Genomic DNA, 17631 nt, shown 5'->3' on the forward strand with positions numbered 1-17631 from the left:
TGTTTTCGTGTCATCACATAGGTTGGCAGCTGTCTTAAATAGTTAATGCCTCTGTGAAAAAAGGGGGGCGACTAAAAAAGGGAAATGAGTTGTCCCCAGGAGGAGGCTTTGTTCTTCACGTTTTTATATACGATTGTGATTGTTGTCGTCGATGCCGCAGTGTGCACTGTGACGCTATGTGCTAAATGTCCCTTTAGCATTCTCCGTCTCTTTTCATCACGGGTCACGTGCAAGTGATCACATTAAAATGAAGGATCCCAGAAGGACTCCATCGCCGAGGGCCTTTGCTCGTCTTTGGAGCCTCGCCCGACAAAATCAGGCACTCGGGGAGGGGGGAATTTGGGTGGGTCACATGTCAATGGCAAACCTGAGAGCGAAGGTTAATAAATGCATCATGCTAAAATGTCAACCCCCCCCCCCAAAAAAAAACCCAATCTGTGCTAGATAAGTGATGTCTGTGAGCGCAGTGATAGTGAGTGCTGGTTGTGCGCTCGGGTGTTGTGCTCTGAAAATAGCTGCGCGCTCCTGGGACACGCTATAAGCTTGTAGATCGGCTATTTTCAGCATGCACCTCCAGTTGTAAAATCAGCCATCACGATGCCATCAAGGCCCGTCAAAATTATTTTTGTCTCTACAAAATTAACTGCGGATTTCGACGACTACAATCTTACGATATTTAGTCGACTAAAACTAGTCTAAAGCGAAAACATTTCACGTGACTAAAATAAGGCCAAAAACTAAATTTAATTTTATTCAAAAGACTATGACTAACAGACAAAAAAATACATTTGTTCTCAAAATCAACACTTGTGTTATAGATAATGGAGTGGTGTGGTGAAGCCGTGGCATCTGAGCAGCGATAGTGAGTGGTATGGTAGAGTGGTGGTGAAGCCGTGGCATCTGAGTGACACATTGATGGCCGCGGCACGCGCACGGCACTGCCAAGAGTCCAGAAGACAGAACCAGTTTGGATCGCAGCGGGCCAAGAGCTTAGCGGGGAGTCCACAAACTGCTCAGAGCTGACATTTGTGCCTCCAGGAGGTACGCAAACAGGGATAGACAGACCGTCAGATGCAGACCCCCCCCACCCGACTCCTCCCTTCCCACCCTTCCCTCCCTCCCTCCCTCTCTCCCTCCCCTTCATCCCTCCATCTCTACCCCTCTCTACCCCCCCACCCCACCCTGTCATCTCTGCCATCGATCTTGTTTAATTGTTTTTCCATTGGAGATGTCGTACACAGATATAACGCAATGCACATTATTTCTCCTTCTCCTCCTCCTGCTGGATGTGCCATTTTGAGAGCAGGTCCCATCTTCGGCTGTCTTGGGGATGTGCGTGGCGTTGGCGGCGGGAGGGTGTGGTGAGAGGGGGGGGGGGGGGAGTCTGCTGATGTGTTGTGTATCGTTCTTTCCTCCGATGGCGCTGGAGTTCATTTAATGGGCTCAGGTTCTTGTTAAATCACACACAGACTGATTGCTTTTATGTTCTACTGCACTGCACTTTTCTATTTCACCGCTAAATAAATAAATAAGCATCTAACAAGGAAAACTGTAATAAAGCAGGGGCTTGTGCGAGCCTTTGCTGAAAATTATGCCTGAATGTTATAAACGTGTTCAATTACAAAGCCATAAATACAATGAAATATAATTATGATATATTTGATGCCATTATACTAGTATGTATATATATGTGTGTGTGTGTGTGTGTGTGTGTGTGTGTGTGTGTGTGTGTGTGTGTGTGTGTGTGTGTGTGTGTGTGTGTGTGTGTGTGTGTGTGTGTGTGTGTGTGTGTGTGTGTGTATATATACATATATACAGTATATATACTGCCCTACAAAGCCAAAGTGCAGTAGGCCTAACTACAGCAAAAAGTAGCTGATATTGCGTTTGAAAGTGTTTCAACTGATCAGCCAAATGAGTTGTCGGCAAATAATTTATATTACACTAATTGTAAATATGTTCTTGAGGTAGGCTAATTGTTTATCCCTCAAAATCATGAAGGCTGGTGTGTCCAAAAACATAGTTACTACACTTTGTAGGGCAGTGCTATCTTAAAATCGCCTAGTCGGTGGACTAACAGTCTAACAGTGGGGGTGTGTGTGCACCGTGCGCTCCTATGACCTCATGGGGGTGCGTGTGCACCGTGCGCTCCTATGACCTCATGGGGGTGTGTGTGCACCGTGCGCTCCTATGACCTCATGGGGGTGCGTGTGCACCGTGCGCTCCTATGACCTCATGGGGGTGCGTGTGCACAGTGCGCTCCTATGACCTCATGGGGGTGCGTGTGCACCGTGCGCTCCTATGACCTCATGGGGGTGCGTGTGCACTGTGCGCTCCTATGACCTCATGGGGGTGCGTGTGCACTGTGCGCTCCTATGACCTCATGGGGGTGCGTGTGCACCGTGCGCTCCTATGACCTCATGGGGGTGCATGCGCACCATGCGCTCCTATGACCTCATGGGGGTGCATGTGCACCGTGCGCTCCTATGACCTCATGGGGGTGCATGCGCACCGTGCGCTCCTATGACCTCATGGGGGTGTGTGTGCACCGTGCTCTCCTATGACCTCATGGGGGTGCATGCGCACCGTGCGCTCCTATGACCTGGGGGGGTGCATGCGCACCGTGCGCTCCTATGACCTCATGGGGGTGCATGCGCACCGTGCGCTCCTATGACCTCATGGGGGTGCATGTGCACCGTGCGCTCCTATATGACCTGGGGGGGTGCATGCGCACCGTGCGCTCCTATGACCTCATGGGGGTGCATGCGCACCGTGCGCTCCTATGACCTCATGGGGGTGCATGCGCACCGGACACAGAGGGACAAAGGACAAAGATGCAGTTTGACATTACTGCATCAGACAGTTTAAGTTATGATTGGAGCGCGTGCCTGCTGGTGGAGATTTGTGTGTGTGTGTGTGTGTGGGTGGGGGGGGGGGGGGGTTGGTGAGCCAGTGGTGGAAAGTAACTAAGTACATTTACTCAAGTGCTTTGCTTATAAGTACAATTTGAGGTATGCGTTTACTTTACTGTAGTATTTCCAATTGTCAATACTTGGACTACTCCACCACTCAGAGGCATTTTTGAACTTTTACTGCTATACAATTATTTGAAAACTTTAGTTACTTTTTGTATATATTTTGATTATTTATTACAAAACATAGACATGCATCACTTCAGTCCTATACATTTCGGCTATTTTGAAAATACAAGCTCACAATTTGTGGATCTGCTAGATCTGGATCGTGTAGATCTGTAGATCTGCTATTTTCAAAAAGATATTTATACATTTTATACATTTGCAAAGTGAAGCGCTGGTGCCTGGTGCCTCTATAGAAGGCCCGTGTAGGATCTGGGGCCCCATGCTGAATTCCTCTGCATGCCTGAGGTGAAACAAGTCATAATTTATAGCAGCTTGTGGCAAGCTATAAACAATAAAAATAACACGTGCAACTCCTTTGAACACTGTTTCACAGATTTGTGTGTTGCAACTTTGGCCACCAGATGGCGACCTGGACTTTTTTTTTAAAGCATTGTTTAAAGCCACGCCCATTTCCCCTAAAGCCACACCCCCTGGCCTTGATAGGGTATATATCAAGCCCTTAGAGTATATATTAATAGAGACGGCACCGGATTTCTCCTCCCATCCACTTGTTGCTCAAAAGCGCATGAGGCGATTTCACTCCTCCTTCCGGGTAGGAACAGAGTGCATTCTGGGATGGATTGGGCCAAATCGTGAACGTGCTGGCCGTTGACTATCATTGCACGCGTTCACGTATGAAACAGAGTTCACGTGTCATCATGATAGTCAACGGACCAGCGCTGCCCCAGCGCTGCAATACCAAATTTGGCCACTATGTCCATTTCTCCTCCTGTAAAGTACAAATACCTCAAAATTGTACTTAAGTACAGTACTTGAGTAAATGTACTTGACTACACCGATGGGTTTCATTGGGGGTGTTTTCTAACAAAAGCACGCTGCACACCATCAAAGTGGCATGTATCACTTTTTTTTAACAAGAAATCGTAGTTTTACGCGGCGGCTTGCCATGTGTCATTGACTTTAACGCCTTATAAATACCATTGATATATTAAATTGGTATTATATTGTCACATTTTTATTATCTCTCGGAGCTGGGATTTCTGGTGCTTTTTATATCAACAGGGAATGGCATTAAAAAAGAAACGGAACACAATGAAAAGGGCCGCTGTCAGCTTTTTTCTGTTTTAATTTAATTTATTTTATTTTTTTGCCGTCGTCGGGCTGATCATGGGGAGCTCTATTCATTTCACTCAGGGCACTTTGTGTTGATGGCTTACTGTGCACATGAGAGGCGTGCGGCGCCAGAAATAATTGTTCTTTTCATAGTAAGAAAGGCCATATCAATTAAGGATAAATAGTCTCCTTAGTTATTACAGTACAGCACAGTGGTACGCCATCTATTATGTGTTTCTGTTCATCTGCTGCTCTTTCCGATGTTTGTGCACAAATCGCATTGTGCGATTTGTGTGATGTGGCATACCGGCAGTATTTAACATAAAATTACTCACAGCCCATGCTTGTTTGTGAGCCGTTATATAATCGGTGTGTATATACGTAAAGAGAGATATAGCAATTTAAAACAAAAAGAAACTCAAAGAGGCATTTCATCTCGGACATAAAACAAGCCTTCCTCGTTGCTGTGCTTTAAGCAATTATTTGACGCTAAACAGTCGGTATGTCTAATGAGAGTTGACTCATGCTCTTTGTCTTTCATTGTGTCTCAGAGGCTTAGGGGGTATATAGCCTATTATGTACCATCGCCTGGGGAATAAAAAAGGACTTGATCTTGAAAAAGAAACAGCCCACGTACGTTGCGTTGAGAAATAAGCAGTCAGAAAACACCAGGGAATACAGGATGCAGTTTTGAAATATCCACAAGTAGATTCCCTTGACAACATAATGTGCCTGAGAGTGATGGCTGCCTTCATAAGCATGTTCTCGTATGACTGCAAATAGAATAGATATCACTATTGATGTTTTTGTTTTGGTAATATAAAATGAATACATTAAGTTATGGAATGATGGGCAGGTACAGTTAATTATTTTCTTCACCCTCTACCCTCGATTCTGTATTTATTAAGCAGAATGCACAATGCTTGTCCTTGTTGTAACCAATACAACCAATACAACTGACCAAGATGGAGTCTACTTAACTATTACAAACCTCCACCAAAAGGGGGTACTTGTTCGTACCCTTTGTAATGTTTATATCTGCTCTTTTTGTTTGTTTTGTTGCCTGTTTTCTATTTGAGGAATATGGATGGAAATGAGCATCCTTGCTAAATCGTATGTGTAATGTTCATTAATATGTGCTTGTCCCGTCCAAATAAACGTATACAAAACAACAAGACCTGCAGGAAATAATACTGTACACTGCTCATATCACAAATATCCCCTCATCTAAATGTTGTAACCTGGGGTCGTATATCAAACGGCGTGGCTGATCTCAGGAGCTGGGCTGTGATTCTCATTACCTGTTTTAATGGAGGAAGAGGAGTGATAAGTGTGTGCCATGATGGTAATGACCTTTGACCCCTGATGCGTGCTTGTGGAGGATGGAGTCCGATCAACATGACTGGCTTGATGGCCGTCTGTGGGCGGAAACGTTTACGGAGACTTGATTTCACTGCACAACTACTACACTGAAAAAGAAAAAGAATCCTTTTAATTTAACTCTTGAGGGTGTAGAAACGGAAACCAAATGCACCCGCAATCGGTCCATTTGTACACCATCAGACTTAAATAAATACAGAGGACTTTACTGCGTATAAAGGCCATGACTTATGAATTTATATTGAACCATTAGGTTCAATATAAATTTATTCGATACAAGTGTTGTAGCGTTCAACACTTGTATCGAAGAAATTATCCGAGTTCAAGCAAAAATGCCCTGAAATTAACCAATAGCTTCAGTATTTCTCCAATAGGAATTTCACTTTCATGCCGACGGTCATGAGCAGGTTTTCCAAATGGCATGATATCTCTATTCAATCTATTCAACACATCTCTACATGAAACAACAGCGCTCTGCATGCTGTCCTCTGAAGACCTGTATAAGCCTATCACAGTGTACTCGCTTGTACACTTATGTACAGACAGAGAAGTCTCTTCAGCTCACAAAAATACAAATCATATTAGACACGTATGTTAGACACGTACACGCGCTAAAACTCTTTCACGCACGTATAAAGGTCCGGCAGAAAAAAATAAAAAATAAAAAGGGGTCAGATAAAAATGAGCAGCAAGGCCTCGGTCTTGTCATCACATTTCAGTCTGGCCCGAAGAGTACGGCCGAGGATGCCAAACCCGCATGCCCTCGTGCGTCCTGTCAGCGTGCCAAGTGCAACATCCCACGGGAGGTCCAGAAGTGATGCGACTACTTTGATACATACTTAAGTACACATCACACATAGTCAAATATTAATCTGCTGCACTCGCCAGCCAGCCAGGCAACATCTGTCTCTGAAACACGGAACAACATTTCCCCGTTTTCTCTGTGTTCATGGCTCATGCACACACGTGTGCCCCCCGCCCTCCCCCCTACCACCTCTCCCACCGCCCCCGTTCACCCATCCACCCACCCGCCCCAAAACTTCAGAACATTCATCCGCATACATGCCGACGTGTACGCTTGTGCGCTTACTTACTTACCAATTCATAAGAATTCAAATATTCAGAATAAAATGTAGCAAACAGTGGAGCGACCGTAAGCATGAAAACGCATCAGATTTATTCTGCCTGCCTTGTTTACCGGTTCATGGAACACTGCATGCAAACAGAATGCAAATGCATCTGATTGAATCAGGTGATGCCGCGGTAATTGTATTTGGAGAAATGTCCAAGACGTTGTCTTTTTTTCTTTTTTCTTTTTTTTCATCATTATCAGTGGGGGGTTTTCTTTATGAAATCCATCTTAAACAAAAGCTATCATCGCTCCCCAGCCTTGTGATCTTCCTTTGTCACATGCGGATGTGGATGCGTCTTTAATTTCCTTTCAATTAAAAGTAAATATGCGGCTTTATTTTTTTCCCCCACTGTGAAATCTAAACAAGAGGAGTCAACACGAGCAGACAGGTGAAGAATATTCATTTATATCTGCCTGCGCTGTTTTTTTTCTTTTTCTTTTTTTCTCCTTTTTTTTTATTGTTGACGTTGATGCAATTCAACAGGCAAAACTGCGTCTGCCTGCTCTATCAAACACAACCATGGCTGTTTAACCAAAAAACAAAACAACCACCTCCCAGCCAGCTTGTCTTGTTCACAACTTGGACAGGAGGAGACGCAAAACAAACAGCACGCAAACAAGGACAACACAACACAAAACTTTACTTCATCATTAAATGGCTGTTAATCCACGTCTCCTGTAGCTATGGTGTTGTTTTGATCAGAGCCGGATTGTCACAAAAGATTATACTGTAGATGATTTATTCATTATCGTTATAACTTTTTGTGTTTTCTTATTGTCTCGTTCCTGCTGTCATCGATGGACGATACTGTGACAGCAGTGTGGCGTATTATTGACTGTTGGTGTTCAGAGTGAATCCAAATGCAGAACACTGTACACAGACATGGTATGTATGTTGGCTGGGAGTTGAGGAGCGATGGTGATGAGCAGGCTGGAATGGCTGGCAGACTGGCAAGTAAGCAAGCAATAAGGTTTGCAGGCAGGCAGGTATAGGCAGAAGGAATGATACAACAGAGTATGAGAAAATACAGTTTGTACATTCTTGGAAACCAACACGAAGATTTCCTAAATTCTGAGGTCGGAAACGTGTCACTACCACTATAGGACAGTCGATCTAAGCTAAAAAGGGGCAAGAAATTGCAATTGTAATCGTTCAAGGTTTTTTATGATCCTTAGGGTCATCCAAATAACATAAAAAATGGTTGTAGTGAAACATTGTGGATCATGGTAAATTTGAGGGTTGAAAGTTGGGGTACCATTAAAAACCTATATGGCAAAAACTTCAAATTTCATTATGCTTTAAGTAGCTTGTGACGTGTTTTTCATGATCCTGAATCCATTCCAAGCATTAGTTTTGCATGAAAAACACTCCTTGGGCTAAATTCTGCCATCGCCACTTGCCCAAATGTGATGATTGTTTTTTTTCCTGTGCAAAACTAATGCTTGCAATTGATTCAGAATCATGAATAACCCCTAGTTTGACACGTCACATGCTACGTAAAGCATAATTTACATTTGAATTTATTGCCTTATTGCCGGTTTTTAATGGTACCCCAACTTTCAACCCCTGAATCCACAATATTTTAATATGTTATTTGGACGACCCTATAAGGATCATAAAAAACCTTGAACGATTACTATTGCAATTTATTTTGGGTCAAACCTTAGATTGACTGACCTACTAGAGCTGAAACATCGATCTGATGATGAGTGGATGAAGAACCAAGCAATTATGCAGGAGAGGTGATAGGCTGATGGATGGCAAGGAAGTGACGGAAGGCAGTATTCAGGTGAGTGATTGGCAGGACAGAAACACACAAACACGAACACAGAGATAAACAGGGAACACAGAAGGAGAGGGAAACACACAGAAACACAAGGGAAGATAATGTACAGGGCCACGGCAAACACACCGTGGTCTTGTTGGGATGCTGGTGAAAGTCCCGGATCAGGCAGGAATCCTGGATATTGCGTTCTGCGTTGTGTTCCGTGGGCCTGTATCCCTCCCAATGGACCGGGTACTGCTACTCGTGGCCTCAACAGCACACATCCAGTCACAGTGGCTAGAAGAGCGGAAGATGGTGGATGGGTTAACAGGAGCACCTTCAGAGACATGTGGAGGAGAGAGGGCAGATATAGTTATGTGGTCGAATGCATACAGTACGTAGTCGGGGAGTTGCAGAGGGAGATGTTCGGCTGAGGCAGGCAGATTGATTGACAGGTGGGCTGGTAGGCAGGCGAGCATGCAGGTAGATGAGGAAGGAATCTTGAAAACAAACACAAAGAACTAATCACTAAACTCTGCCAGCTATACCAGTACAGCTGAAACACCCATCTCATGACGAGTGGGTAAAGCTCTGGGCTTTATATGCTGGAGAGCTAGGTGATGAGCTGATGGGTGGCAGGTGTGCACGACCCAGGTGAGTGAGCAGCAGGACAGGAACACACGCACGCACGCACGCACGCACGCACGCACGCACACACGCACACACACACACACACGCACTGTTAATGTGAACACGTGCACAGTCAAACAGGGAACACCTAAGGTGACGGAAACTCGCTGACCAGATGGAGTGCGCCATCATGGCCCGTCAAAATCAACTGTCTACACTTAATAAAAAAAACATTGGTAAAATCTCATGATATTTAGTCGACTAAAACTAAAACATTTCAGATGAGTCATTCAAAATGACTAAAACTAACTTCAGAGTACAGAATGGATAGACACATATTGTAGACAATGTAAAACATGGTAAAGTATGGTCGTCTGAACTACTGTATAAATTGTGTGGGAATTTTCCCACCCTCATTTGCGATGGCTCCGACGCCCATGGCACGGGACACAGCGCCGTAGGAAAAAGTAGGCTATAAATCAGACTTTAAAGTAATTGGATTACGAGCATGTTGTTGCTTATGAAAATCCCATGCTATGTTTGCTTCAACGCCACCTCAAATCACACTATGTCCAGTTGGAAGCCGTAAAAAAGAATAAGACAACACGGCCATATTAAATTTACTCATTTCACTTCAGGAAGGACACTGGTTCACCTTAAGTAATACTGAGTCAAGGGCTTGATTGAATTTCAGTGATGTCATTACGGGGTCACATTTCAATGTGTAATATGATATAAATTTAGTCCCCCCCCCCCCCCCCCCCCCGCCCCCTGCTCTCTCTATCTCTCACACACAAACACACACACACACACACACACACACACACACACACACACACACAGACACTATGCTTGTGAGGACATAACCTTTTCTTTTTTCTTTTTTACCAATTGGCCTAAGGCTGAGTTATGTTTCCACTCCAGTAGTTGCACGCACGCCGGTGTTCCGTAGTACCAATCTACCATAGCCTACCTCACCATATGGTGTGAGCTTGTAGATCTGCTGTTTTGTTTTACATGACCGCTAAGTATAAATTGGGCATAACTTTGATGTCCACTTTTGATGTCCACTAAATTAACTTACTCTATATGTTTTTAATGTAGGCCTCTATACATAATTACATATTTTTCTATTGACTGTCCCATTACATTTTTATGTCGTTTTTGCATTTCGTTGTTGCCGAAACGTTGGAAAAATAAACAATTGTTGGCATCGTGACTACGAGCTGTGCGGCCTCTCTCCTTTCTCAGTCTGTTTTATTTCCTGCGGTCAGCACCTCCCCACTACTGGTGTGCGCTCCTACCTTCCTGTTTGTTCACTAAATTAACTGAACACAAACTCTAAATGTATTAATGTAACCCTAACTTCAACCTTAAATCTTTTTCCTAATTGTAAGCGTATACTCAGCCAAAATCTCTTGCAACCATGAAAACGTTTCTCTTGTGGCTACCGGGAAAATAGTCCTTCTCACAATGTCCATTTCTCAAATTCTACTATACTTGTGAGGACATTGGGTCGCACACACACACACACACACACACACACACACACACACACACACACACACACACACACACACACACACACACAGTTACGCACTGCCCTGTGTGTGAGAGAGAGGGGTTTCTCATCCGTCTGTGCTTTTAAGCCGTGTTATTTCTTTGGGTCGCATCATGCAACATGATGGATGGTCTCATCCGTCACAAATGTTTTATTGCCTCTGTCACCAGCCAATAGTGGTACACACACACACACACACACACACACACACACACACACACACACACACACACACACACACACACACACACTGTAAAAAAGAAATAAAAATATATATATGAAATACAATAAAATAAACATGTGTACACGTGCACACTACACAGCATGGAATCACCCTTGCAGGCTAATTCAATCTCTTCCTCTCTCTCACACACACACACACACACACACACACACACACACACACACACACACACACAGTCACACACAGTCACACACACACACACAATGTACAGTAGGTACGTCGACACATACGGCGTGACATGTGCGTACCCAAACGACACACGGTGTATGTGTGTGGCGGCACCGCCTCAGAGTGTCTGGGTGGTGGGAGATGGAGATGTGTGTGTATGCATGATTAAAGAGCTGGTATAATATGTATGGATGCACACAGATGTTCATTTCCCCTGTGGATGGATGTGTCACTGCGGCGTGTGCACTGTTGAATATTCTTTAATCAAGACCCTCACCAACATTGTCTTCCTCTCTCCTCTGTTTTTATAGGGGAACCATACGTTGGACGTGACCTTTGACCTCCACACCCCTCCCCCCCACACCCAGAGCGTTTGGCCAGCGTTGAAGCCCTACCCTACTGGCCAAAGCTGGAACTGCAGGACGTTCATGGAGGTGGACGATGGACGTTGATGTGACATCAGTACGCAAAGTTGACCTCAAACCACAGAGGTACTTCCTAATCCTATATAACTCTATGCGTAGGCCTACTTCCGGCAGACTGTGTTTCAAACACCACTGAGCAACTTCCATTGAAATGAATAGCTGGGGGCAGGGTTGTCCGCACTCTAGTTTATATATAAATCTCTTTATAGGTGGGCCACTCGAATTCTTATAGGTAACAAACTGCAAGTACACATTTGAGTGAGGAGTCTGCTATAAACACAACACGAGATATATACCTAGATAGCTATAAACACATGAGATCACGACACTGGCATCGGTATTCGATATCGGTATTGGCTAACACAGAAATTGAGGTATCGGGATCGGATGGGAAGCGAAAGAAGTGTATCGGGACATCCCTACTTTTAACCAAGGGTAAATGGAGAGGAGTTCTAAAGATCCCATAGCTGGTGGAGACGGAGACGTTGCATAGCAACCGGACCAATGTTAAAAGCTGCTTTCGGGCTCAACCACTTCATATAGGAGTATAAGGTGTGGGTGGGGGGTACATGTACGCACCTGGCTGATAACGTTCCATAGCTGGGGGGTACGAATATGTACGTACTTAGCAAAAAGTAAAAGCAAAAGAGTTAAGAAGCAGGAGAAACTATTAATCTGGTGTCAGTGAGGTCAGATCATATGTAGAGTTGATGGCGGCTCCATACATGCAGATGTAGGTGATGATCCATTCTTCTCCATGTATGGCTAACCAGGGTTTGATGAGGTCAGTGCCGTGATCTTCATATATGGAGCGTGTCTTGAATGTACAGGTTTTGATGAGGTCAAATCAACATATGGAATGTCAGAACAGGTCAGCTCCATATGGAGATCTAAGGGTTTGATGAGGTCAGATCAACATATGGAATTAATTCTGTATTGGCCATATATGGAACGTGTCACAAGGCATGACTGACGGACTGGATGGACTGACTGACGGGAGATGCAGGTTTTCATAGTAAACTGCAACCAATGGTCGCAACTAGACTAACATTTTAGGGAGGGACTAGTAGAGAAGATTTCCAGTAGAACTAAAAGACAAGTCATTTTATGTTTGTTTGCACTCTGTCAGATCAACATACTGTATGGAATGTCAGAACAGGAAGGACAAGTAGGGTAGGATCAACATATGGAATGTCAGAACAGGTCAGCTCCATATATGGAGATATAAGGGTATGAGGTTTGAGGTCAGATGTAGAGTTGCTGGCCGGCTCCATATATGCAGATCTAGGTAATGATCTAGTCTTCTCCATGTATGGTTATCCAGGGTTAGATGAGGTCAGTGTCGCGATCTTCATATATGGAGATGGCCATATAAGGTGGCGTCACGACTCATGACGTCACGAGGCGTGACCATATATAGAGGCGTTAAGGGTCTCCATGATGTCACGTGATATCACAAGGTCAGATCCATATATGGAGATCTAAGGGTCTCCATGATGTCACGAGATGTCACGAGGCGTGATGGATTGGCAACCATTATGGAGGTGTGACGGACGGACGGGAGACGCAGGTTTTCATAGTAAATGCGACCTTCGGTCGCAGAAATGCTGTCACACACTTCACCACTCAGCTGTTACTGACTCCACTTAACATGGAGTGCCTATAGCTTCCACTTGCTTGCACTTTTCATATCTAGAAGTGTGAAATAAGACACGCACAACAAACGTTGCACCTGTTTACGACAATAACGTGGATGTGGTTCTGCATGTCTGGTCAGATGAGTGTCAACCTCGTAGAGGTTTACTCACTATCGTTAGTTTACCTGAGCTCTATACTTGGTCCGCTCTTTTTCCCCTCTACTCCAAATCTCTTCACCTCAAAATAGGCAATCTACAATGCGCCATTTAAGCAGAATGTTCACCCCAGAATAGGGACATTGCTGGCGTTAATGTGGATAAGTGCTATTTAAATCCTAGAATAAGATGAACACATCACGCTGACGTAGGCTGTATAGCCGAAATATTTCTCCTTCGTTGTGAAGACACAGAGAATAAATAAAAGTTAATTCTGAGTGCGACCCACCACTTTTGTAAATAAACCTAACGTAAGAAATACAAACACACAAGGCGAGTTCTATCTCTCAAGAATATTCCCATCCTTTACATATTGAAATTCAGCCCCTTTGCTCCGGCAGCCATGATGTTTTTGGCCCCGAGGTGGAATAATACGTGAGTATACAGTAGAAGTTCCTGCATGCAGCCATTGCACTACTTACTTACTTATCCCCATCACGCCGGCTGGCGCATAGGGCAGCAGCTACGTTTCTTCACTTGCATCTGTCTTTGGCCATCTTCTCTAATCTCTATGGTCCCCCAGCTCTGAGGTTGTTGCTGCATAGAGCTCCTTCTCTATCGGCCTATACGTCGCCATGTCATTTTAGGACTCTAAGGTTTCTTTCTCTTGCCTTCTCGGGTCCAGTGTAATGTGACTCTTGGGATTGCACTACTAAATAAAGATATTACAGGAGTCTGAGTGTAAAAGCAGGATTGTGGTTTCTTTTGTGTGTGTGTTAATGTGTTAATGTATCTGTTTTATTTTTAATGTCTTGAATCTGCATTCTAATGTGTTGATTTAAATCCGATTGCTGTGTTTCCCTTCTGCAAAACAAATGTACCCTCGGGTACAAATAAAGAACCTTGACCTTGACCACAATGCCGCCTTGTAAATTCTTCTGTGTTAATTCGTGTGAAATTCATTTGCAACTCGGAGAGTGTGCAAATGCACCCAAACGGACCTGTGCGGGTTCCGTTTGGATGCATTTGCACACTCTCAAGAGTTGAATTAACACAGAGGATATGATTGTGTAAAGACAGATTGGTCTAATTGGGATTGTGGTGGTGGTGGTTAGGTTCTGGTAATTGGAGGCCTTTAAGAGCCAGCGGAAAATCTAGTAATTGCTCCACTGTGACCGATTTTATGTTTTTGGACAGGGTGCTTCCTCTTTCCCTAGCTGTCACCTTCACTACCTCATCTCCAGTGGTGGACCGGAATGAGCAGCACATGTATTTGACTACTGTGCTTCAGTAAATACTTTGAAGTATTTGTATATACAGTATATATATTTTTTAAAGATTTGTTTTTGGGGCCTTTATTGATAGGGAACAGTAGACAGAAAGGGGGAGAGAGAGTGACACGCGGCAAAGGCCGTCGGGCTCGGGAGTTGAACCCGCGGCACGCCGTCCATGCCGCGGCACGCCGTCCATGCCGCGGCACGCCATCCGTGCCGCTCAGCAGCCTAGGTAACCAGACGGTTGAGCTAACCGTCCGGGCCTATTTGTGTATATTTAAGACCTACAATACACTACCTTTCAAAGACAAATAATGTACTTTTGAGTCCACTACTATTTACTTGGAAGGGATAAAAGTACAAGATTCAAGTACACAGTTGTTCCTTACTTAATTAACTTTGTTTTCAAATGATAAGCCCATATATGGAGATCCCTGATGTCATCAAAATGGGCCATAGTAAATGCGACCTGCTGTCGCAGTTAAGCCCATATATGGAGATCCCTGATATCATCAATATTGGCCAGCAACTCTACATCTGACCTCAAACTTCAAAACCATAGATCTCTCCATAGATGGATATATGTCATAACCTATTCTGACATTCCATATGTTGATCCTTCCCCATCCATCCTTCCTCTTCGATGTCTCCCTTTTGACTGATACCTGTCCATTTAAACTCTAGACGAGCCTGCCCCAAAGTTATTTGTGCAGCCGCGCCTGGCAGCCGGCGAAAACTACAGTTCTCAACAGGCCCGAAAATCAAGGCCGGCCCTACCTGGGCCCTCATCAAACCCTGTACATTCAAGACACTGCCCCTGCTGCCACCCTTAGATCTCCATATATGGAGCTGACCTTTAGGGCAAGGTCGCTTCTCGCCCTCAGGCGTCTTACTGGTTTATGTATTATAATTAATTGTAGCCCTTTTTCAAATATAACCGTGGAAACTCAGCGGTTTACGTTACGTCGTAAAAGACGTTGCTGTGGAAACAGATATTTGCAGCAGCTCGGTGCTTACTGTATGGGTGATATGACCAGTTAAAGCACCATCGTGTCGCAAGTAGCTGCATGGAGGTGAATCATTGGTGTGGTTTGGGCTTTACACTCAAGTACAGATTTTACTGAGCAACTTTTACTTAGTAGTCATAGTCAAGTAGTATTTGACATGGGACAACTACTTTGACTCAAGTACTGAGGTTGATTAGGCTACTTGATCTACCACTGCTCGTCTCTCTCTCTCTCTCTCTCTCTCTCTCTCTCTCTCTCTGGCACCGTGTCCGTCCCCTCTCAGTTTGAAGCTCAAGGTAAACGATAGAGTTACAGAGGCTTCCTCCTCTCCTCTCCTCTCCTCTCCTCTCCTCTCCTCTCCTCTCCTCTCCTCTCCTCTCCTCTCCTGGCTGCTGTTTTGTTGTTTTGACCCTGCGACGTCGGATGAATTCCTGAATAACAGATCTCGCCGTCCTGGATGTTTCGCACTGAGGCCTCATGCAAAATGAATAGGGATGGCACGTTTTATTGAAGTTTGATTTAAGCGAGGGGTGGGGGGGAATGGGGGGATTCAGAGAGAGAGAGAGAGAGAGAGAGAGAGAGTGAGAGTCTCAGGGAAAGAGTGAGAGAGAGAGAAGGAACCTGTCATAAATTATTTTACTCATATCCAGCCCTGCCGATGTATGTTGGATGGGTAAATAATGCATCAAGCAGGCGCATAATTAGGACAACAACACTATTCTTTCTCCTCACTCTGCTCCCAGATAACTATAGGCTTGTTGTTTTATTCCTCTTCCTCTTTAATGGATGCCGAGGCCACCTGATTGATCTGCGCTAAAGAAGCGCATCTCCACTTCGGTGAAAGTGGCCTTCGGTGCTCTCCTTGTATACTCTGTGTGTGTGTGTGTGTGTGTGTGTGTGTGTGTGTGTGTGTGTGTGTGTGTGTGTGTGTGTGTGTGTGTGTGTGTGTGTGTGTGTGTGTGTGTGTGTGTGTGTGTGTGCGTGCGTGCGTGCGTGCGTGCGTGCGTGCGTGCGTGCGTGCGTGCGTGCGTGCGTGCGTGCGTGCGTGCGTGCGTGCGTGCGTGCGTGCGTGCGTGCGTGCGTGCGTGCGTGCGTGCGTGCGTGCGTGCGTGCGTGCGTGCGTGCGTGCGTGCGTGCGTGCGCGCGTGTGCGCGCGTGTACTGTAAGTGTGTGTATAAGTGAGCGCATGCACTCGGATGTATATGTTTTATTTTTATTTTTGACTTCATGCGTGGCTCCGAAACGATGCAGGTTATTATTTGACTGCATGGCTCATTATCATTTAGACACCAAATAAGGAAAAGGTAATAATGTGTCCTCCTGGAAGACAGGAGGCGCCGCGGTAATGTTTAGTCATCATTGATGTAGATGTACATCATTGTCTTCAAACCGAGTCATTACTGCCGCAACGCCGGGCCGGCCGCTTGATTCTAACGCCATGTGACAAAATGCAAAGCGCTGTTAAAAGAATGAGCTGGAAAAAAAGGAAAGACGGGTAGGTTATTATTTAATGCGAGCGTGTTTTTTTTCCCCCCTCCTCTCTCTCTCTCTCTCTCTCTCTCTCTCTCTCTCTCTCTCTCTCAGTAGCAGATAACACCTTTTGCAGGGGCTTGCCTTGCCTTGAAGCATTAGAGCCCAGACAGGATATATGGCTAATCTGTGTCGTTGAGCCATTACGCTACATTTATCAGTGACCACCCCCACACCCCCACTTCTATATCATTACAGTTAAAGTCCATAAAAGTGTGTTTAGACAAAGATGAAGGCATTACCTGCTCAGAAACCCCAAGTGCTATTAGAGGCTTAGGCCTCTGTCGATGTGCGCTGGATATTAAATATCCTTTATCTTAAACTCTCTCTCTCTCTCTCCCCCCCCCCACCACACACACACACACACACACACAGTCACACACCTCTCCCCCCCCCCCCCCCCCCCCCCCCCCCTACCTCTCCCAGCTCTCCTAAGCTGATATCTCATTCGGCCCTGCCTTATTGCCACAGCCGTAATAAATACACAGATATCAATGGGCCAAGTTT

Source organism: Electrona antarctica, assembly GCF_951216825.1.
Source record: "Electrona antarctica genome assembly, chromosome: 3".
NCBI classification, from domain to species: domain Eukaryota; kingdom Metazoa; phylum Chordata; class Actinopteri; order Myctophiformes; family Myctophidae; genus Electrona; species Electrona antarctica.